Source organism: Gymnogyps californianus, chromosome 2 (genome assembly GCF_018139145.2).
Source record: "Gymnogyps californianus isolate 813 chromosome 2, ASM1813914v2, whole genome shotgun sequence".
Lineage (NCBI taxonomy): Eukaryota > Metazoa > Chordata > Aves > Accipitriformes > Cathartidae > Gymnogyps > Gymnogyps californianus.
In genome coordinates this window covers 106,796,794-106,819,191 of record NC_059472.1, presented here as the reverse complement: position 1 = coordinate 106,819,191, position 22,398 = coordinate 106,796,794, and the positions used below count along the sequence as shown (strand labels likewise).

The window sequence follows — 22,398 nt, the reverse complement described above, 5'->3', positions numbered from 1 at the left end:
CATTTTGCTCAGTGTCAAGACAAATGTCTTGAGCTTTGATGGTATTACTTTCGCAAATAAATCCCTGTTGTTCCCGTACCATACATGCATCAACTTCAACAGTCTGCCATTTGTTATTGTCTCGTTGTGCCCATACTCTATGCTCTAGTGGATAGAGTACAGTCCCATTGTGATTTAAGCCTAATGCAACGATCGGGTAGATGGTTTTTACCGATGCATTCTGTATGGTTACAACAAAGGCCGTGGCTTTGTTATCGATAGGATTGTGAGTGAAATTGCCCAGATACCACCATGATTGGAATTCTCTTTCAAATGCAGTTGCCTTTTCCCAGATTATTTTCCGAATTTCAGTAGGTAAGGTGCCATCTTCACCTTCTCTTACAATTGCTGCTATTGTATATTGCACCCACAGTTGAGCTTGGATGCAACTAAGAGCTAGAGAAATATTGTTTTGGGCTATACCAAGTACATCTATGATTAATTGGTGGTCCTTTTCATTAACCCTTTCCCATTGAGGCAATATATCAGACAACAGCCATTGATGAGTTCCTAAAGCTGACAGGGAGGATTGCAATGGATGTTCTAGTTTTTTTAGATCATGTGTGGCTGTACTGAGTTTGTTTGCAAGTATTTCATATCTATGCTGTTTAAGACTCCCAATCCTGTCCCTAGGATATCAGTTACATTTCTTTTTACTCGATTTGGAAGGGTAAGAGACCGCCCATGTAACCACGCTAACCATCCTGTATAGGACGCACTTACGAATGGTGAACAGGCTGGTTTAACTGCAGAGATATTAATCTGCATTGATAGTTCTACCCGTTTGAGGGACCATGATGGATTAAACAAAAGTCGTTGTTGTCCAACCCTTTTAACGACATATGGTCCAACTCTAGCTATCTGGGGGGTTATTTCCTTTAGTAATATCCTAATTACTTCCCTAGCCCCATTGTTGCGACAAGGGAAAGTCTCAGGCCGTCCGGAAAACGTATCCACTAGAACAAGTAGATACTTACGTTGTCCACAGTTTGGTAATTCAGAGAAATCTATTTGCCAGTATTCCCTAGGGGTTATTCCTCTTTTTACGTCACCTGCTGGCGGCTTTCTTTGTATTTTGGGATCATTTACACAAGTTTCATCTCTTTGCTATTATATCTGCATTTGTCTGCATTTTTGTCCCTACAGCGTATCTCTTAACACTGCTTATCATAGCATTGGCTCCCATGTGAGTTTCTTCATGTAGTTTCTTGAGGAGAGCTTCCATCATTTTTTTTAATTTCATCAAAACTACTCCGACACTCTGGAGTCCCTTCTAACAACTCCCCACAAGGCCCTTTGTGTCTGCGTATAAGGGCTTGGTTGTAAGTCCGAAATTGGGGATCCATATCCAGCAGAATCTGGCTATTCCCAGAAAGTTTAGCAGGCTTACTGTGGCTTCTGTACAAGTCTGTTCTGTATCTGCTCCAATTAAGATATCGTCCACATACTGTAAGAGAGTAACATTATCATTATTAGTTCGCCATTGTTCTAATTCTTTGGCCAGTACTTCACCGAACAAAGTGGGACTATTTTTAAATCCCTGGGGAAGAACAGTCCAACACAGTTGTCCTTTCCTTCCAGTAGTCGGATTCTCCCATTCAAAAAGCGAAGAGTGTTTGACTCTGTTCATCCACTGGGTTTTTTTTTTTTTTGAAGCCCATACCAGGGGAATTACTGCATTTAATACAGCATCTGGAATATTCTCTTCAATTTCTTCCAATGTTTCATCTGTCAGCAAGCAGATCTGAGCTCTCCAGGCGGTTTCAGGTGGGATATGGAGCTGTACAGCATTCTTAGAAAAGGTTACTTGTGCATTTAGTTTGCATAATAAATCTCGCCCCAATAAAGGTAGGGGGCATTCTGGCATGTATAGAAACTCATGAATTAATTTAGCTCCCCCAGTTGTGCATTCCATTGGTTGTAAAAATGGCCTTACTGTTCTTTTTCCCTTTGCCCCAACAATAGGTATAGTTACTTTACTTAGAGGTCCTTTACAAGTGGTGACTACTGAATGAGTAGCCCCACTGTCAATTAAAAAAATCTATGGTCTCGTTCCCCAGCTTAACTGGAACCAGGGGATCAGCTGGGAAGATTTTAATGTTCTCCCCCGGTCCCCTTCATTCATTGTCTGAATCTTCTAACAAGATTAGCATTTTCTGCATGATCCCGTTCCTTTGGCCCCTCTCGTTTCAGGCATTCATTCTTCCCGTGTCCCTCCTGTTCACAGACCGCACACTGATTTAGCCCTAAAGGGGTTCAGTTTTGCGGACCTCTTCCCTGCATTATTCCACCGCATCCTCCTCTTCCTTTACTTTTTCCTCTACCCTTCCCTTCAACATCATTTCCATTTATTGCCGCTGCCAGCAAAGATGCGTGCAACTTTATTTTGTTCTGTTTTTCTTTTCTTTCCCTCTCATCTCCATTGTCATAAACCTTATACTCTATCAATTGTGAGATTGACATTCCCCCAGCTCCATCAACTTTCTGCAACTTTCTCCTTATATCCTGAGTCGACTACCCAATAAACAACATATATTGAACATCCTCTGATTTGCCTCATCATCCGGATTCAAGTCTGTCCATTTTCTAGCTACCTCACATAGCCTTTCGTAAAAGGCAGATGGATTTTCCTCCGGACCCTGCCTTACCTCATAAAGCTTAGACACATTCTTCGATTTAGGCACTCCATGCTGAACCCCATATAGTATCAGCTGCTGATACTGCTTCAGTTGAGCCCTCATTCCCCCCCCTGTTAGGATCCCATTCTGGGTCCCTTTTAGTAGGCAGAAACTCCTCAGAATCTTCTTGCCTGTTTCTCCTTCCCCCTTCTTCCCTGGCCCTTTCAATCACCATTCTCTTTTCCTCGCTGTAAAGCACGTATTTATCAAAGCCTGTATATCTCCCCAGTTGGGATTATGTGTTAACATTACAGTTTCTAATAGTTGATGTACTCCGTCAGGGTTTCCCTTATAGGATCCAACAGATTGTTTCCAATTTAACAGCTCAGAGGTAGTGAACGGAACATGTATAAAAACCAGCAGTCTTTCCGGTCCCACTGCTTGTCTCAGGGGAGCCTGTACAACTGGTTCAGCGTGCCCTCTAGTCCGGCTGGAAATGGGGCTAAAGTTATCATTGCCCGATTGTAAATTAGGATCGATTGGCAATTGTCCAGCACTGCTTTTGTATAGTGGTGGGGCTGTCGGGACTAACAGTTGCACATCTTTCTGCTCTTCTCCCCCTGCAGTCTTTCTATCATCACAGCCTATGCAACAACCGCTCTCCTTTTTCTCAGAAGCTGTATACATCACTAGGTCAGTCTTTAGCTTACATTTTTCCCGCATATCAGATTTTCTATACAAAGTCATAAAGGCATCAACATAAGGTACGTCGTCGCATTTCCCCATCCAACGGCAAAACGACATCAATTGTCATATAGTATTATAGTTTACCGATCCATTTTCTGGCCAGACTTCATCATAACCCAATTTATAATTTGGCCACCATTGATTACAATATCTTTTCATTTTATCTTTAGTCATTAGATTTCCCCCAAACATATTCCAATTTTTCAAAATACACCCCAAAGGGCTACAGGGAGGAATCACAGATTGGCTTGCTCCCATTTTAACCGAATTTACCTATTTGCCGGCTTTGACTCCCTTGGTCGGTAATTACCCTTCTGACCCCTTTGGTCAGTAATTACCACTCTGACCGCTTTGGTCAGTAATTTCCTCTCTGACCCCCCTTGGTCAGTACCGCTCTGACCCCCCTTGGTCAGTATGCGCACTCAGTTCTGACCCCCCTGGTCAATTAAGGCAACCCTTGCCGAACGTCTACGTGCGACTTTATGCGCCCCCCTGGCGACTTGATGCGCACTCGGCTCTGACCCCCCTGGTCAATTACGGCACCCCTTGCCGAGCGTCTACGTGCGACTTTATGCGCCCCCCTGGCGACTTGATGCGCACTCGGCTCTGACCCCCCTGGTCAATTACGGCACCCCTTGCCGAGCGTCTACGTGCGACTTTATGCGCCCCCCTGGCGACTTGATGCGCACTCGGCTCTGACCCCCCTGGTCAATTACGGCACCCTTTGCCAAGCGTCTACGTGCGACTTTATGCGCCCCACCGGCGACTTTATGCGCACTCGGCTCTGACCCCCCTGGTCAATTACGGCACCCCTTGCCGAGCGTCTACGTGTGACTTTACCCTTTAACCTTCCATGGGAGTCATTGAATTTGTAATTAAATTTTATACTCACCAATCCAAGGATTCATTCCCCTTTCACCCTGATACAAATATCTCTGGTTGGCGTTGCACCTTTGAGTCGCTTGTCGCCCCGGCTTCGGAGGGAATCCGGAGGAGTCCCCGATCAATAGGTCGGTGCGCGCTGGAGCTCAGTCCGGTCCAGTCCGCTGTCGGGGACGGCAAGACGATCCGGGCAAGGCCTTATGGCCATCCCATCTGGGTCGCCAAAATGTTGTCCCAAAAATCAGGATTCTTTCACCCGGTGTGCAAAAAAGCCGATTAACACACAGAGCCGAGATACTTGTTTATTTCATGTCTGCGCAGAGATGGGTGCTAGGTGGTAACTCCACAAAGCTAGCACAGCTGGTTAACACACGGTAAAGCATTTTATACCTTTCAAGCAACAGTTATCAGTATTTTTACAGTTTTGCTTAGTTACTCTCGTTCCTATTGGTTCTCGCAAGTCTCATCTCCACTTAAAGTCGCAGCGTCCTCCTTTTTTACTGCGCATATTCTGTGAGGAAGGGGCTTCTGTTGGTAGGGGGCTCTCCCTACTCAAGGGTGGGTTTTCTAGTATGTTAATTAGGATAGTTCACTCACAGTTCAAGTAGCTCTTTGATTGCCCCTGTGCTTATCTTGGTATGTCTTTACCCACTGACTTACGGTGTCATCTTGTTTCTCTTCTCAAGGTCATGCCTCGTTAACTAAATAGCATCCTTTGTTTTTGTTTCTCGCATATCTCCAACATAAGCAGGCCTTGGGATGGTTGATTCTTCCCCTCTCCCCTTCCCAACATAGCTATGGCACTTTTTTTTGGTAATAATTGCATTTCTCTCTTTTACTTACTGATGGTGACTGTGGAGGGATAATATGAGCATAATTTCTAGCGATGATTGTTCAAATGCTTATTTGGTGAACATCTAAGATCTGAGAAGACAGTGCTAAAAACTGTGGGTTTGGTGCTCAAATTGCCAGTTTGGCTACATACTTGGACAAATCACAGCTGTTCATAGGTTCATGAAACAATTACTTTGTTTTTAACAAAATTTCTGACCCTTGAATAGATAGTTTGTAAGCATAAAGCACTGTTAAATTCAATGCACAGCAGTCATACTCTAAACTGATAGGAGTAGCTTGTGATAAGCAAAAATCTTCAAGACCTTGAAGTGCAAGCTTAAAATATGAAAACCACGATTTGTTGCTCTGAAAGACTATTGATGCATCTAGGTTGCCGTTTGGCATTTGTCAGTGGTCTGTAGCAAATAGGTTGGAAAAAAAGCATTAAAAACCTGCCTTGTTCTACATTGTGAAGTTACAGAACGGGAGTTAGTGCCTTCCCTCAACTCAGCTGCTAAACAAGTCACTTTGAAAATACAGTGGTGATACAGTAGCAATTTTTCCACTTATCTGTGTACCACTACAATCAAGTGGGATCTTCTGTGAGACCTGATCTCAACTAGCTTAAAGCTCTCTTGATCCTGTCTGGTTTTGGTATCAGTATAAAAAAAAACCCACCAAAACCAGAACTTGTTTTAATGATTAGTTTGATTAACATAGCTATTTGGTAATATGATCATAGCACATAATCACATTGGACATGGGAAAAATTAAGAGTATGAAAGTTTTTTATTTAAAGTCTCTTCACTGTTCAGTTAACAACCCTTGATTTGAATATTGTGTGAATATTTTGTGAATATTTACTGCTTTCCTCATCAGAGTTTTTAAGAGAAATAGTGGCTATTGTAATCCATTTTATTCTGACTTAGTTTGGAGATTATCCACCTGACAGTGACCTGCCAAGGTAGAGGAGTTCTGTCAGGCCCAGCGCTTCATGACTGACATTGTCTAGGCCACTGGAAAACAGGTTAAAAAAGTCTGCAGAAAAACCAGGCATGTTTTGCTGTGAGTATTGCTTCTGTCTGTTAGAATGTGAAATACAGAATTAAAATAGTTTTTCTTTTGTGATGGCTAAGTTTTATGGTTATTGTGTTTTATGTCTATACAAGTTAACCAAGTTGAAAAATGAGATCTGTAGATTTGCTAGGCAGTCAAAGGTGTCAAGCACCAACATCCAGCTAGACAGTGAAAAGGAAGAGCAAATAGTACAAATACAGGTTTTTTTATTGTTGTTGGTTTTTTTATTGGTTTGAACTGCAGGAGGAAAGTCTGCAAGACAGAACCCCTGTAATTCCTGTTCAGCCAAGGACAGCCTGATTGTCTGACTGAGAGATTTCCTAAATTGTAGGTTAATTTTGTGGGTAGTTACAGTATTGGTAACCGGGAGCTTAGGCATGTCCCAATAGACAAACGGGGCCTTGGCAAAGGACCATAGTCTGGTCTGTCTTCCTAGTTTGGGGTACCACAGGATAGCACAGCAAGTCATAAATAACACACCAAACAGAAGTGCAATTCATCATAGATCAGCTGGAGTGTAAGCTCAGTGCAATTGTGAAATACACTGGTCACTGGAAAGTGTGCTAGCTGTGCAGCTTTTCCAAGAGATTGCTTCCTCCTCTCTAAAGGCTTGCTTACCTGTGAGGATGACCATATGAAGCGGAAAATCCTCTGAACTAAGTACTGCTGGTAAAAGCACTGCTGCCTTTTGCCACGTACTCATTCTTTACATGAGTTAGTAACAGGAAAACCCTCACCTTTAGCAGGAGGGTCTCTAGGCAGAAGGTGGGCAGAACAGAGCCTAGAACAGATAACTAAGTATAGGTTTTTCTGTAGGTTAGATGCATGGAAAAGTGAATGGCACAGGTCCTTTGCAGAATGTCTGATGTGAGAAATTGGCGATACTTACAAGTCACTTCTGCCCCATACATACTAGAGAGCAAACAAGCACTGAAAGTATGAGACAGAGAGCATCTATGGAGCAGTTTCTGGGTAAAAGGCATTTCTGTCTGATAACATCTACTATGCTGCAGAAAAATCCAAGTATTGGCATGCTTTGGTTATTTGAAAATGGATTATGTTTTGTACATACTGTGTTTTTATATCCTTATAAGCTGCTAGCATCACCATTGGCAGACTTGCATCCTCAGGAACAAGCAGACGATCATACTCCTTAAATACGCTTTTCCTCAGGAGCATTCAGTAAGTGTCTTTTCTGTTGGTTTAAGTTGTCAATGGCTACGTTAAAGTCTTCACAGCTTTCACCTGTGTTTCCCAGCACCATTGAGTGGTGGACTGTGGAAATAGCTGTTTGTACCATACTGTAGTTTTCTCCTTCAAAAGGTGGCATAGACGCTAGTGCATCATCTGTACATCATTCTGCAAATTCTGTGGGGTACAGTCATTGATCTTAGAAGAGGCATATTCAGCAGTAAATGTCGAAGAAGAAAAAGCCAGTGTTCTCTCACAAAAGTAATGAAAATTGCAAGGTGTGCCGGACTAAGCTACATTAGTCTAACTTCTGCTATTAAATTATGTTACAGTCTCAAAAGTAGATTTGAACCTACTTGGCCTTTCACAACCTGATGATATCGAGTGGCTACCTGTAAGGATACTAAGCAATTATAATGGTCTCACATGTGTGGTAGCTGCTTTAATTTATTGTAATCCTTAATATCACAGAGTGATACTGACTAGATGCTGACTGATATTGTCTGAATAGAGGTGCAACAAATTAATTTACTATTTTTAAATATGGATTTTCTGTCTGGATGCTATAGTAAGTTCCTGATGGTGCTTAAAGGATTGGAAATTCATTTTAATATCATGTGTGCAGCCACAGCACCATGCCAGTTAACTAAGGTGTTGGACTGTGTTGCACAGCATTTTCAGTAGGACTGTGTGACAGACCACTTTGTCTTTCTGTGATTTTTTTTGAATAGAGTATTTGTTCCATACAGCATGAGCTGATGGCGTTCTTGATGCCACCCACTGGCAATCTAAAATATGACTAAAATGCTGCTAATACACACTTGACATTGCAGCATGTGCACAGTTCTGAATAGTTTTGGAGGAATGCTCTCAAAACTTGTTTTCTAAAAAAACCTGTTCAGTTGCAAAACCTCTCTTTCATGTGATCTGCCAGTTTTAAACTGGCACAGTGTCATACAGGTGTTTTGAATTATTTTTCTTGTAGTTTTCTTGTGAACCTCAGTTGTATTTTTTGCATAATAGCTAAACTTTCAGAGCAAATGATGCTGAGTTGCCTTGCACTTAATCTTCACGTAAATCACTTCAGTTACTCTTAGAACAATGCTTAAAATATCCATCCTGTTTTGCATTTCATCTAAATCTAGAAACAATTTAGAGAGCAAGAGAAAACACTTGCAGAACTCATCATTTTTTGATCAGTGGTTGATTCACGCATTATGATGCTTATTTTAAAATACCTTTCAATAATTTTCATTCATCATTGTAGAAACATGATGAAAAGTTTGATGTGAAATTGTTCCACTTCAATACTACTAAATTCTTGCAAGTTAATGAAATATGGTAAGTCACAGCAATATAAATATTATTGATTCCTATATTGCACTCTTGTTTTGCTGCAATGACTTGGAGTGTCTGTCTGGATGACTTCTTTTTTCCAGGTTTTCTTATGAAAATTTTTCTCTCTCTTTTTGTTTTTGTTTGTTTGTTTGTGTTTTGGTTTTTTGCTTTTTTTAGGGACTTGCTGCTTAGTTCTTGGATCTCTGTTCCATATTAAGTGAGTTCATACTTACTATCATTTGATGTGCTCAGCTCGAAGAAACTTTTACAAACGTATCAGCCTAAGTTTAGCATCTGTCATGATAAAATTCTGGGTAATTTCATCTGGAAGTGGAAACTTTTTAAGAATGGTGTACCATCTCCTCTAAATTAGAAGGTGAATATATTGGTAGATAATATTCAGATCTCATTTCAGAAGCAAATGATACAAATACTGCTAAAATTAGCATATGTAAACTGTCTACCTTCAGTTATTATACTAATGTCATTAAAAAATTGGATCTAGGGCTTCAAAAACATTTGAAAATTTAAAATGACAACTGTTAATATAATTCTTGTAGCTGACTTCACCCAGTACGGATTGCAGTGTCTAACGGGTAGAATCATAGAACCATAGCATGGTTTGGGTTGGAAGGGACCTTTAAAGATCATCTAGTCCACGCCCCTGCCATGGGCAAGGACGTCTTTCACTAGATCAGGTTGCTCAGAGCGCCATCCAACCTGACCTTGAACACTTCCAGTGATGGGGTATCTACAACTTCTCTGGGCAACCTGGTCCAGTGTCTCACCAACCTCATAGTAAATATGTCCTTCCTTATGTCCAATCTAAATCTACCCTCTTTCAGTTTAAAACTGTTGCTCCTTGTTCTGTCACTACCGGCCTTGGTAAAAAGTCTCTCTCCATCTTATAAGCCCCCTTCATATGTTGAAAGGCTGCAATAAGGTCTCTCTGGAGCCTTCTCTTCTCCAGGCTGAACAATCCCAAATGTCTCAGCCTTTCTTCACAGGAGAGGTGTTCCAGCCCTCTGACCATTTCCATGGCCCTCCTCTGGACTGACTCTAACAGGTCCATGTCTGTCTTGTGCTGGGGACCCCAGAGCTGGATGCAGTGCTCCAGCTGGGGTCTCACGAGAGCGGAGTAGAGGGGGAGAATCACCTCCCTTGACCTGCCGGCCACATTTCTTTTTATGCAGCCCAGGAGATGATTGGCTTTCTGGGCTACAAGCACACATTGCTGGCTCATATCCAACTTATCCATGAGTGTACCCAGGTCTTTCTCCGCAGGGCTGCTCTCAATCCATTCATTCCCCAGTCTGTATTGATACTGGGGATTGCCCAGACCTAGGTGCAGGATCTTGCACCTGGCCTTGTTGAACTTCATGAGATTCACATTGGCCCACTCCTCCAGCCTGTCAAGGTCCCTGTGGATGGCATCCCTTCCCTCAAGTGTATCAAGTGTATTTGGACAAGTGTTTTGTATTACATGTATCGAGTGTATTTGGACACTCCCTGCTTGTAGGATTTGGCAACATTTGTGCTAGTTTAACAGTGCCCAGGCAAGGGAGTGTGATTACCTACTCTAGTAAACTGTTAGATGCTCGCTGGTACAATGCTGGCCTGTGCCAAGTAGAGCACTTTCAAGGACTTCTGGACATTCTTCTGGAGCTGGCATGTTCCTGGGAGCAATTTGTGTGCAGCCAGCCTGCTTGAAGAATGAGAGAATTTATTAGCATAGATGCAAGCACTTCCACGTTGGTCGGCCTGAGTGCCTAGGAATATCCCAGACATGTCTAATTTACTGGTATAGATGTGGCATTTCAGTGATTTGTTAGTTGGTGCCAAGAATAGCAGAGAACATGTGTGAAAATATGTACTCATTGAGATAACTGGCCTAAATGCTGTCCCTTACATTATTTTTCTTCGGAGTTCTGTATTGTAAGAAGCAATGGGTAATGGATCAGAAGAGATTACTTCAGGTGTCTGTGAAGTTACAAGACTCCTAAATTTGGATGACCACAAATCCAATACACCTCTAAGTGTAGTTTATATCTAAACTGTAGTTTATAACATATTTTTTTCAGCTGAAATATGTACATATAGATCACTTTCATGGAGTTTAATGGTAAGTGAATGTGGAATAAGTGTTGGACCCTTTCAGCAAGGTCACATTCTAGCGCTTTCAATGTATAAAAGCAGTCTTATCAGTATCAACACTACAATGTGTTGACAGCTTGGATGTAACAGAATGGATGTAGCAGAACCTTGATGGTGACTATTGCTAGAATTATTTACTTTTTCATAAATTGTTTTTCACCTTTTGTACAGATGACTAAATGCCCTGCCTCCTGTAAGGGACAGTTAAACTTGGTGAAGTTCAGTGTATTGCTGGCTCTAATGCTTTTTAGCATATGGAGATGTCATTAGAAAAAAATGTAGCAGATTTATGTGTGCATATAGCACAATGGAGGTTTAAGAGAACAGTACTGTGAAAATACAGAACTGTATAGGAATATCTTGATAATGGTTGAGCTAACAAGATGAGAATAGTTAGTTGTTTTATGTTGGAAAACTGGAAAAAAATAGTAATTACCTTGCAGAGGATGTAACTTTTCCAAAGGTCAAAGGTGCCACAGTGTTTGGGCACATCTTTCCATCTGAAGAAGCAAAGGAAGATGAAATAATTTTTTGTAGAAAGGAGAAAGATTCCTAATTGGTTTCACCTGGCCTGAATCCAGCCTGGAAATTTGAAATATTTCTTTGCAGCCAGAGAAAACTCTGTTGTTTCCACTGTGACTTGCCACAAAGGACCGTAGGTTAGGGCAGAACCTGCCTGGTAGGTGCTGCCCAAACAGGGAGCAGAAAAGGCTTTGAGAGGCGAGTATTGAAGGATGCATCTTAAATAAGCAGCAGAGAGGAAGAGGAACTACATTCTTCTCAGGAAAGGTGCTGGTGAGGGACCCGTGTGGAGAAGCGGTTGTGCTAATGGTGCTGTGTGGTCACTGGAAACACTGGCTTCATTTTGGGATTGTGTTTGCGGGTAGTGAGGCTGATGGAAATGTAGATTTCCCAGCATTCTCTGTTTACACCTCAGCACTTTCATGGATTTGTCTCTAGTCTCTATTTAGCTCTGACTCCGATCCATCTGGCCTGTGAAGAGATTCACTGATCCCACAGGAAAAAAAGGGGATTGAACATGGAATGAGCATCCCCTTGAAATGAGAGTCCCATGTCCATCAGAGCAGGAGTGTTGTCATATGCACAGTTGGTCACAAGATGTCAGTGTCAGAGAGCAAGTTGGAGTGAAGGGCCTGGGAGGTCGAACATTGAGTGAAAATCTCCCTATTCCCCATTCTGGAAACACTGCAAAGAACAGTTGCTGCATTGGCCCCTGGTGTTGGGAACCAGCACGGCATTGTCGGGGCTTGAGGCCACAGTGCAGGTCAGGAATTTTTCCAGCTCTTCGCAGGGTGGTTTTGGTTTGGTTTATGCATCAGACCCAGCAGAAAGCTGAGAACTCTCTGAAGCAGGTAAGATCAGGAAGCAGACAGGATTAGGAGCAGGAACAGATTCTGGCCTAAGGGGAAGTCTGTTGCCCTTTGAGCAGCTATCCTGTGTGGTACAGTAGTCCACTAGTCAAAGGTAAGTATCTTGCATACAGCTTTTGGCTGACACATGAAAGCACAAGCCTTCCAGGTTGTCACCTGTAAAAAGCCCATTTTTTTTTTATCCAGGACGATTATTCAGTTTAAGCCTGAACTAGCTTGGTACAGCCTGTTGCAGATTACATGAGTGAAAAACTTCCTAAAGAAAACTGCTGTGTGTAGCTGGCACAGGATGGCACAGCTTTTCCATCCCAGAGCATGCTGCATGGGAGTCAAAGGAAGGGGAGCTTGTGAACCCTATATGCCCATGGGAGACCCACTCTTACAATGCTTTCACTATAACCTGTCAGGTTATTCCACTTCCAACCCCAGTTCCATATGTATAGTGCCATATTGACTCTAAGTGGTTTAAGTGACTGATGCACTGAGAAAGGATGAACAGTGTAACTGCCATCCTCCTTCTTAGAGTTGTATGTCTTCTTAGGCACATATGAAACTGCAGACATACATCATCTTTTTGTTAAAAAAACAGTGCATCTTCAAACATTACCCAATACATGGCATGGCATCTAACAGCTCCTCTAACAGACCTCTAAAAGCTTAAGATTTCTTGTCACTTGCATGTGGTTGATATGCCCTTTGCGGCAGAAGCACTACTTTTAACCTCCCCGGCACAGGTGGTACGTCAGCTACTTCGTAGCAGTGCTGTGGATTCTGGTGCTTGCTGTGTCTCAGTTACCGTCTGCGCATCACGGCAAGCTGTGCAGTGGCAGTGTATTTCACAGGTACGCCTGTGCTTGTCACTGGTGTTGTAGAAGAATTTCACACAAGTGTTTTCCATTTTAAAAAGAATATTTACATCTTCATAATTTGCATATTGTGTGCAAGCAATGATTTGGTAATACGTGATCTCGGCACATTTTTCTGCATTGCAGTGACATGCAGAGACAACTTTTCACAACTGCAGTTACTGCTAGCATTACCTACTTGTTTATATTGGGTGTACGTGGCAAGGTGCTGGCAGCAGGGGCGCACAGGGGTGGCCTCTGTGAGGAAAGGCCAGGCACTGCCCCGTGCCAGACCCACCACAGGGCACAGCTGAGCCCCTCAGCCACGGGTGGGCACCCTGGGGACAGTGCATCTAAGAAAGGGCAGAATGCTGCCCAGTGGTGAGGGAAAAAGTGTGAGAAACAGCCCTGTGAGCCCAGAGGCGAGAGCAGGAAGAGAGGGAGGAAGGGCTCCAGGAATCCCCGCAGAGATTCCCTTGCAGCCCCTGAAGAGGACCATAGTAGAGCAGGTATTTCCCTTTTCTCCTGTGGAGAGGACCGTGGTGGAACAGGTATCCACACTGCAGCCCATGGAGAACCCACGCTGGAGCAGATTTAGTCCTGAAGGACTGCAGATGGTGGAGAGGACCCACGCTGGAGCAGGGGAAGAGTGTGAGGAGGAAGGAGTGGCAGAAAGGAGCTGTTACAGACTGACTGCAGCCCCCCCTGTGCCGTTTGGTAAAGGGGTTGGTAATGAAGTGAAGTTGAGCCTGGGGAAAAAAGGGGAGTAAGAGGAAGGTGGTTTTGGTATTGGGTTTATTTCTCACTACCCAACTCTATTTTAATTGGCAATAAATTAAATTAATTTCCCCAAGTTTAGTCTGTTTTGCCTGTGATGGTAATTGGTACGTGATCTCCCTGTGTTTATCTTGACCCACCAGCTTTTTAATCTTATTTTCTCCTCCTGTCCTGCTGAGGAGGGGACATGAGAGAGTGGCTGGGTGGATGTCCGGCAGCTGGCCAAGGTTCCACATAATTTCTGTTTCCAGAAGGCTATATTAAAACAGATTTTTCATCTAAAAGTGGATTACCCCATGCTGAAAATGGCCACTAATCAGTTTTTCAGCAAGTCAGCAGCAGGTGGTATGAAAAAACACAAATTATTGTGGCTCATGCATGGAAAGTAATGACTGATGTCTCTGACAGTAGTAGACTTTGAGGACGTTGGCTTCCCAAGACATGATGAGGCTGTGTTGTTCATTATCTGAAGTCTTAAAACACATGACTTGTAAATATGAATGATCATGTGATATAAAGTTGTAGAGTTATGTGGTGGCAGAAAAATTCTGAAAATCAAAGCATTTTCATGTGAGACAATTAGAAACTTTGTTTCTTCCTGCTGAAGTGCATGCTGTGACTGCCCACTGGGCTTCTTTTTGGGAAGGCAACCAAACAGAGTATGGACATTAGTCCATGCAGTCACATAGTAATGCATCTTAAAATCTTAACAGGCTCAGAGAGCTTTTTCTACACTGAATTTGGGTGAGAGGATGAGCCAGAGAACCTCATGTCTCTATTTCCATATTCTTCCATGTTCCTGTATCCCTTTTGATTAAAAAAAAAAAAAAAAAGGCTTTGATTTTAACCAGAATTATTTCAAAGGTCCATTTTATCAAGCACTTTAACAGACCTGGTGACCTGGTGTGCTGGTTTTGTCTGGGATGGAGTTAATTTTCTTCATAGTAGCTAGTATGGGGCTATGTTTTGGATTTGTGCTGGAAACAGTGTTGATAATTCAGGGATGTTTTTGTTACTGCTGAGCAGTGCTTACACAGAGTCAAGGCCTTTTCTGCTTCTCACACCACCCTACCAGCAAGTAGGCTGGGGGTGCACAAGAAGTTGGGAGCAGACACAGCCAGGACAGCTGACCCCAACTGACCAAAGGGATATTCCACACCATATGATGTCATGCTCAGCATATAAAGCTGGGGGAAGAAGAAGGAAGGGGGGGATGCTCGGAGTGATGGCATTTGTCTTCCCAAGTAACTGTTACATGTGATGGAGCCCTGCTTTCCTGGAGATGGCTGAACACCTGCCTGCCGATGGGAAGCAGTGAATGATTCCTTATTTTGCTTTGCTTGCATGTGTGGCTTTTGCTTTGCCTATTAAACTGTCTTTATCTCAACCCATGAGTTTTCTCACTTTTGCTCTTCTGATTCTCTCCCCCATCCCACTGGAGGAGGGGGAGCGAGTGAGCAGCTGTGTGGTGCTTAGTTGTTGGCTGGGGTTAAACCACAACACCTGACATAACCGAGGAGGACATAAACTGTGGTATTGCAGTGGGATTAAACTTCACTAAACAGAAGAGGTTTGGTACCTCAAGCTAATCTTGCTGCTGGAGAAAATAACAATGCATCTACATTCTTGAAAACAAGGGAGAAAGGAGAGCAGAATGATGTGAGTCACAAATGCATACTATTAATAAGCCGTGTTTGACCTGTGAAACAGGAATGTGGTAGTCTTGGCTGCAGTTGCCCATTTAGAGTCTGAGAGTAACAGAGGTCTGATGGGTACATTGGTTAATAGATGTATCTGCTTCTGACAAAACCGTGCCCTGGCAACTGATGTGGCTGTCCCTGTTTTAAATAAGCCAGTGCTAGACTCGTGTGGCTCAGTGCCGCTATCCCTGTGCATAGCTCAGTGCCTTTTTCTTTACTGCAGCAAATGAAAACCAAGTGGGACTCCCAGTACTGTGTACAAATCAGCAACCTGTGCTCTCTGGTTTTCTTGCTAAGAAATCCCTCAGCTTTTGCACTGGAGAGGTGTTCCAGTCTCTTCCCTTGCAATTTGACCATCCGAATAGTATCTTCACTGTCTTGTAATCCATTGTATGGCTTCCATTATGGTTCTGCCTGAGCTAGCCCCTGTAGATAGTGGGATCAACATCAACTCACTTTGCACTTATTCTCCTCGAGCTACAAACAGTAAACAGGACCCCAATGTCCTGCATATTACATTGCCTGTATTTGGGACAGCTGGAAGTGTACACATATCTTGTCAAGGCAATTCCTCTGTCAGACTCTAAATCAGGATTCATGTACACAGATTTGTAAAGTATCAGCTAGCTATCAATTATACATAGATACAGTCAGTGCTGCTGGGTGCTGACTTTGAGAAGGCCCGGGCAACATGCTGCTCATAAATCATGTGGGGCCATTTTCTCTCAAATCCCTTCCCAGAAATTCAGTAACTGGAAAACTATTTTAGAGGGCCTAAGCGTCTCTAGTGGAAGACAACTCTGCATCTTCAACAGTGTTACATTCGTCTGGGGTTTCACGGGTGTACAGAACTTATGCAGAGCTCCCTACAAGCGTGAAAACAAGCCTTCCTGAATATGTGATCTTGACATCCAGAGAAAGCAGTTGGTATATACTTGTGCAGCTGTTCTGTGATCCACTCATAGGAGACATTGAGCCAAAGGCATAAACACTTGTATCAATTTATTTCATGGATCATGCTGTTTTTTCATTAATAAGTTGCAGAAGCAGTGCAGGTGCCACACAAAAATCTGTTTGTTACTGAGCTCTGCCTTGTCATCTCTTTTTCGGTACTATAGTGGGAAAAATTGTAGAAGTTTGGTATCTCTTGTAATGTCCTCATGGGTCTGTATCTGTGGTTGCCATGTGGCTACACCATTTGCTCTTGAAATGCACCACAAATCTCAGCCCACCAAATTTATCTGACTGGACCAGGAAGTTTTATCTCCCTTATGCTCTGATTGCTATGGAGAAATGCACTTGTCATGTCTCCAGATATCCCCTTACTTCCCTGAACTCCCTTGTGATGGCCCCAAAGGGTTCGAGCTATCCCTCAGAAAATATGCTGCAAGGCACCACAGCTCAAAATACCCTTCCTGGTAAGTAGTTGCTTGACTGTTGCTTTTTTTGTTCCCTTTCTTTCCTGATTGGTGACTGGAAAGTGTGCAGTTTGACCTTGCAGCCCCAGTGACTGTCATGGTATATAGGACACTTCTGCATAACTTTTTCCTTCCCTGCTGTTGGGGCTTCTTTCTCCCGAGGTCTCCTGTGGTGGGTGGGAGAAGGCCATTCAGCTGGAGCCCCAGGGGTTTATCAAATTTTCAGCCAAAGCTATGAGCTAAAGTCAGGGGCTGGGAGAAGAGCCAGCTGAAGGAATAGGATCACCTCACAGGAAAAGGAAAAAGCAAGAATCACTTGTCGCCTTGCAAAGAGGGAGCAGCACTGGCTCTGCACAGCATCCAGATAGTAGGTGAGGGGCACGCAGAGGCTGGGGAAGAGGAGGATGCTAAGGCGGCACCTTTTGGGCTGTGTACTGAGAGAAAACAGAGTGATACATTAGCCCAAGGCAGCCCAGATGAAGTAGTGTGGGAAAGGCTGGGCAGTGTGGGAGAAGAGGCCATTGCTTCCCCTGTGACCCCACTGTGATGGGACTCCTGGTTCATTTGGGGGCCAGGGCAGGTAGCAATGCAGGAGCTCCACTGTTTCCTGACGCTCTGGAGGCAAAGGGGGCTGATTTTCAGATGATTGTACGTATGTAAGTCCTTCTCTTCCTTTCCGTTACCCAAGCAACAGAGTGCTGTAGCCAGGGTGTCCCATACCTTGGGCAAGGAGATGAGCAACACTGGGGGTTTGCTTCGTGATCCTTCTGCTGGCAAAATGGAGTGAGGGGAGAAATCTAAAACTTATTTCTAGATGATCCAACCCCTGCAGCCTGTACCTCAGCCAGCCAAAGCCTCTCTTTGCTTACAGGTGGGACATTGTAATACAGCTCGCTAAGCTTTATAATACTAGTGGATATTTGTGTTAAAACTTGATTTGTAACAGCTTTCATGTGATTGTGATTAAGAACCTGGCATGATGACCGTGAAGACTGCTGGGCATAAGTGACTTGTGAGAAGTCTGCAGCTGAAGCTGCTTTCAGAGGAAGCAGGAAGACCAGCAGGGGTAGTGGTGTGCCGTTATAAAAATAACTGAACAGCAGGCTACTCTCCACTAGCTATAAAGTAGAGGTGATGCTGAAGCATTCCTTTGGAAATTTCTGGACAAACTGTAGCTAGAAAAGAATGTCCCATGGCTCGTTTTGATTTCTGTTTTGCTCTTGTGAATACTTGTCTTTTCTTGCTCATTGTCTACCTGGGACATTTCTTTCATCAAAAATGTTTGATGATAGTTTGTCAGACAAAACATTCTCAAGGTCATAGTGATGTTTCCTAATGTCACCTGGAAGCATTTCAGGAACTAAGGAAACACTGTGCAGTACTCAGAAAAAGATGTGTTTCCTTAGCAGTAAAAATCTCTTTAGTGGACTGGTTGGAGTTTTATGACATGGTAAAGGAGTTGCTTAGTCTTTTTAGGATCATTGATTGCTCTGTCTTTAGATTCAACTTCATGACATGATCTTATGGTGAAATTCAACTTGATTTTATGTTGTGTGGACTATGTATAAGATTCCCTGCATTGACTTATTTACTATATGGCAGTATCAGAATAAGTGGTTACTGTCTTCATAGCCTTCTATTGCTGTCTTCATAAATGAACAGTTTCTTATTTGAATAACATGTTGAGTAGTTTGTCTAGTTTTTGCATCAATTGCTAGCTGATCTGTAGCGGTTTTCCAATGTATTACTTTACAATATATGCTTAAGGATTTTTTGTTTTTATCTAAACCTTTTATTTCAGGATATGATGCCTGACTAAAATGCAGGCCTGGCTTACTTTTCTCAGGCCACTAGATGCTCTTTGCTGTAGCATCATAATCAGATAAGCCACGTCTGAGGAGGGGAAAATAAATTAATATTTCTTTCACACTGTTTTTTTTCTGGGAGGCTGATGTGGATGGACAACTTCCCTATAGTATTTATTATGGTTCTGCCAAGTTATTTACCACACCTTAGAAAACAGATTGACAAGCTTTTGCTTTTATTAGTTGTTCAGTTGCTTATTTAATATTAATAATAATGTCTCTGATGATACTAGAGACAAGATTTGAATGGTTGCACTTGTAAAAAGGTGAAACACTTTTTTATACATCTGTACTTTCTAATTTTGAAAGTATTTAAAGAAAAAAATGCACCTTTCCACTGTGTGTTATGCAAATTGAGAGGAGAAGGTTCTTTAAACAAATCAAATGGTTACTGTCAGCAACCTGAGTATCTGTCTGCTGGCAGAGGAGTTAGTGGCTACAGTAGTATCAGTCTCTGCACACACAGTTTTCCACATCACCTCTGTTAAATGTAAGTGTGAGAGCATGGAGGAGCAGAGAAGGGAAGAGTGAGTCACGTGAAATCCAGTTTGGAGGGTCAGTATAAAACACATTGTGTCTGTAGAAGGTTGTTCTTGTTCTTGCTCTGAGTAGTCTAACTCCATCAGTGTTTCTGTGCTGCATAACACTGTCATTTTGCACCTCCAAAGGCTTCCCTCAGCTGCAGGTTACTTTGCCTATGCCTAAAGATAACCCTGCAGCCAGGTGCCTAAAGTAAATAGCTAAAAAAGAAATGCAAATATTATATTGTATCAATGCTACAGGAATTTCAGAGGAGAGGAAAAAAGTTATTTTACTAAGTAAAATATTTCAGAGATATTATAACATTTTTTTAATACAGCTTTCACTCGTGGGTTCCGTGTGACTAGTCACAGTCCTAGGTAAAAGCAGAGAAGTCAATATTGTGTGACAACATCCATGATACAAGATTATGACAATGTTGAGAAGACTTCAAAAAAACGAGACTTTGTGAGCTCTAAGAAATGGCTCATGCTCTAAGCCACCAACTTCTAACTGGCAACTGATATGTTGAAGTTCATTTCATGTTCAAGAGGTTTGTTGAAAAGAGTCAGCTAAGGGCGTGTTTTTGAAGTCTTGGAAAAGGATCTTGGAAGTCAGTTCTCCAGTGCTAGGCAAAGAGTTCAAGTCAACTCCATCATACTCTTCAGAGCAGACTTTGCAAGTGGGAAGAAGGTGCAGGCATTCTTCAAAATCATGACCAGATAACATAACTAACAGGTGTTGAGATATGTTAGTTTTGATCATGTTTCTGCAGTTTCAGTTCACTAAGATGCTTGGTAAGTTTGTAAGAAAAGGCATAGGCATTTGGAGTCCAACCACTCCTCTCCTAGATGAGCAGCAGGCAATTTAAATCCCTCAGAAATCTAATAAACTCTTTCCTAAGAAGTCCTCTTAAGACATTTTTTACAGCTCAACCATCAGTCTTTTGCATACAGTAACAGTTTTTTGGATGCAGTATTCAACCCTGGAAAAAAATTTAACAAAACTGTGATGACCACATCCTGGGTTACCAATTTTGATGAGAGTGACAGATTTCATGACCATTTAATAACATTTGTTAACTTCTCAGCATTCACTGTGAAAGGCTTCCTGCTTAAAAAATGTAATGTACTGCTTGGGCTTTATTCCAATTTATACCTTAATAGCCCAACAAAGCCATATCACAGAACTTGATTTCTCCTCTAGAAAGTCAGATATAGTGCCAAAGCCACCATGTTCACCTATGGCATGATGAACTACTTAAAAAATATTGGCATTGTTACTGAGGGTACCAAGTAGCAATGTAGACCAGCTCTGTTTTGTATGACAAAATATGTTATTACTTTTATCAATTAGCTCTTTAATGTTTGTGATATTTGTGCTGCCATCAAGGGAAAGAGAGAAAATAATATTTTGTTACTATAGCACCTGAAATTAACTTGAAATGTGTTTCTTCTTATTTGCAGTTTTTCTGTGCCTGTTCGTTTTGAAAAAGAAATATGAAAATGCTTAGCAACTTTGTTTTCATTTACGTGTCATGTCATTATATGACAGCCCATAACAAATTAATCATAGTATTTTATTTCTCTTAAAAGAGCTTATGTCTTCTACAAATATGAGGATATTCCTGTAGCTCTTTTTATGAGGATGTTTTCTAGCTGCTGAATATGTGTATTTTTAAAACGCTGTTGTGTCAGCATTTTGAGATTCACCAGAACACTGTGCAAATTTGAAGCAATGGTAAATGACATCATGTCTGTTGAAACTATTCCCTGTATCTGGCAAGTTCCTGTAAACACACAAGACTGACAGTCTGTTGAACAAAAGGGATATTAGATTTCTTTAAAATCCTTGAGATTTTAAAGCTCTTACTTCAGTATCCATTTATGAATTTTTGTTTACATAATTCCTTGTTTCATTTACTGTCACTATCTTCTGTAACAAGTACACAGCAAAAAAGATGTTTTGAATCTGTAGCTCCAGTCCGGTTCAGCTATATGCCACTATTTCTGGCTTTGGAGTGGATTATTACAGAAAGTACACAAAATACAGGCTGCAAGAACCCCTGTCTTGCAGTAGGAAAAAATACATCTAATGCAATCATTTATTTTATGATTAGAAATCCAGAATGAGGAGAATGTTAGGGATCTGGGAGGACTTGGAGGTTAATGTCCGTGAAGAACTTCGAAAGGTGGAATGCAATTAGGAAGCCTTAATTTTTCTTCTTGGGGATCCTGAGGAAAAACTGAACAAAAGCTAGGGAAGTTCAAAGAAATTGCAGCACCATGCATGATGCCCTGTTGTGCAGAAAGGAGACTACTAAAAATTTCCCAGAAGCTTTCTGTGCTCCTGGTGTTTAGTTTTGATCTGAGTTGCTGCCAAGAATCCCAGAGAAATCCACTTACAACAGCAGTACCAGCAGCTGGCTCAGAGTGAGTTAAGGTGGAAAACAGGCTTGCTTTTAGTGGGAACTGGACCACCTCCGATGAAGGGGGAGACTGCTGTTGTGCTCTATGTAAAAGCTTCCTCCTTACTCTCTGGGGGATTGTGCTAGCAGAGCTTCTGGTTTGAGCTCAGAAAATCCATACAGTGGTTGATGATGATATTATTAAAACCTCACTACCTTGGTTTGTTGTCTGGACCCCTGTAACCAGGGGCAAATAGTTCTGCAATGGAAGTTTCTTGGCAAGGCTTATTAGAGTGTCAAACAGAGCATCACCGCTTTTGGCAGGCAACAAATGCAGAAGCAGTGACTGCAGCGGTAGTGCAGGTATACTGTTAAGCAGCACTGCAGAAGACCAAATTATTATGGCCACAAAAAGGAACCAGACCCTAGGGAATCCATCAGTTTTGAAAGATGTGCCTTCCAAAAGTCATGGCTGTCCCAGCATTTGTAACTGTAGCATGTCAGTCATGACTGTGAGCTTGCCCAGCCACTTTTCATGATTCAGTTAAGCATAACTTTGTCTTCTTTTCAGGCAAAACCTGTGTGATTACATCAAG

General features: G+C 42.3%; 1 long non-coding RNA gene across 1 annotated transcript; it reads right to left on the bottom strand.

Annotated features, from left to right (window-relative positions):
• Window positions 1–257: 257 nt before the first annotated feature.
• LOC127013063 (uncharacterized) lies at window positions 258–4,875 on the bottom strand. The gene is made up of 2 exons (XR_007766048.1): window positions 4,297–4,875; window positions 258–1,486 (listed from the first exon to the last, which is right to left on the bottom strand). It is a non-coding gene; the product is annotated as an uncharacterized LOC127013063 (long non-coding RNA).
• Window positions 4,876–22,398: the final 17,523 nt, after the last annotated feature.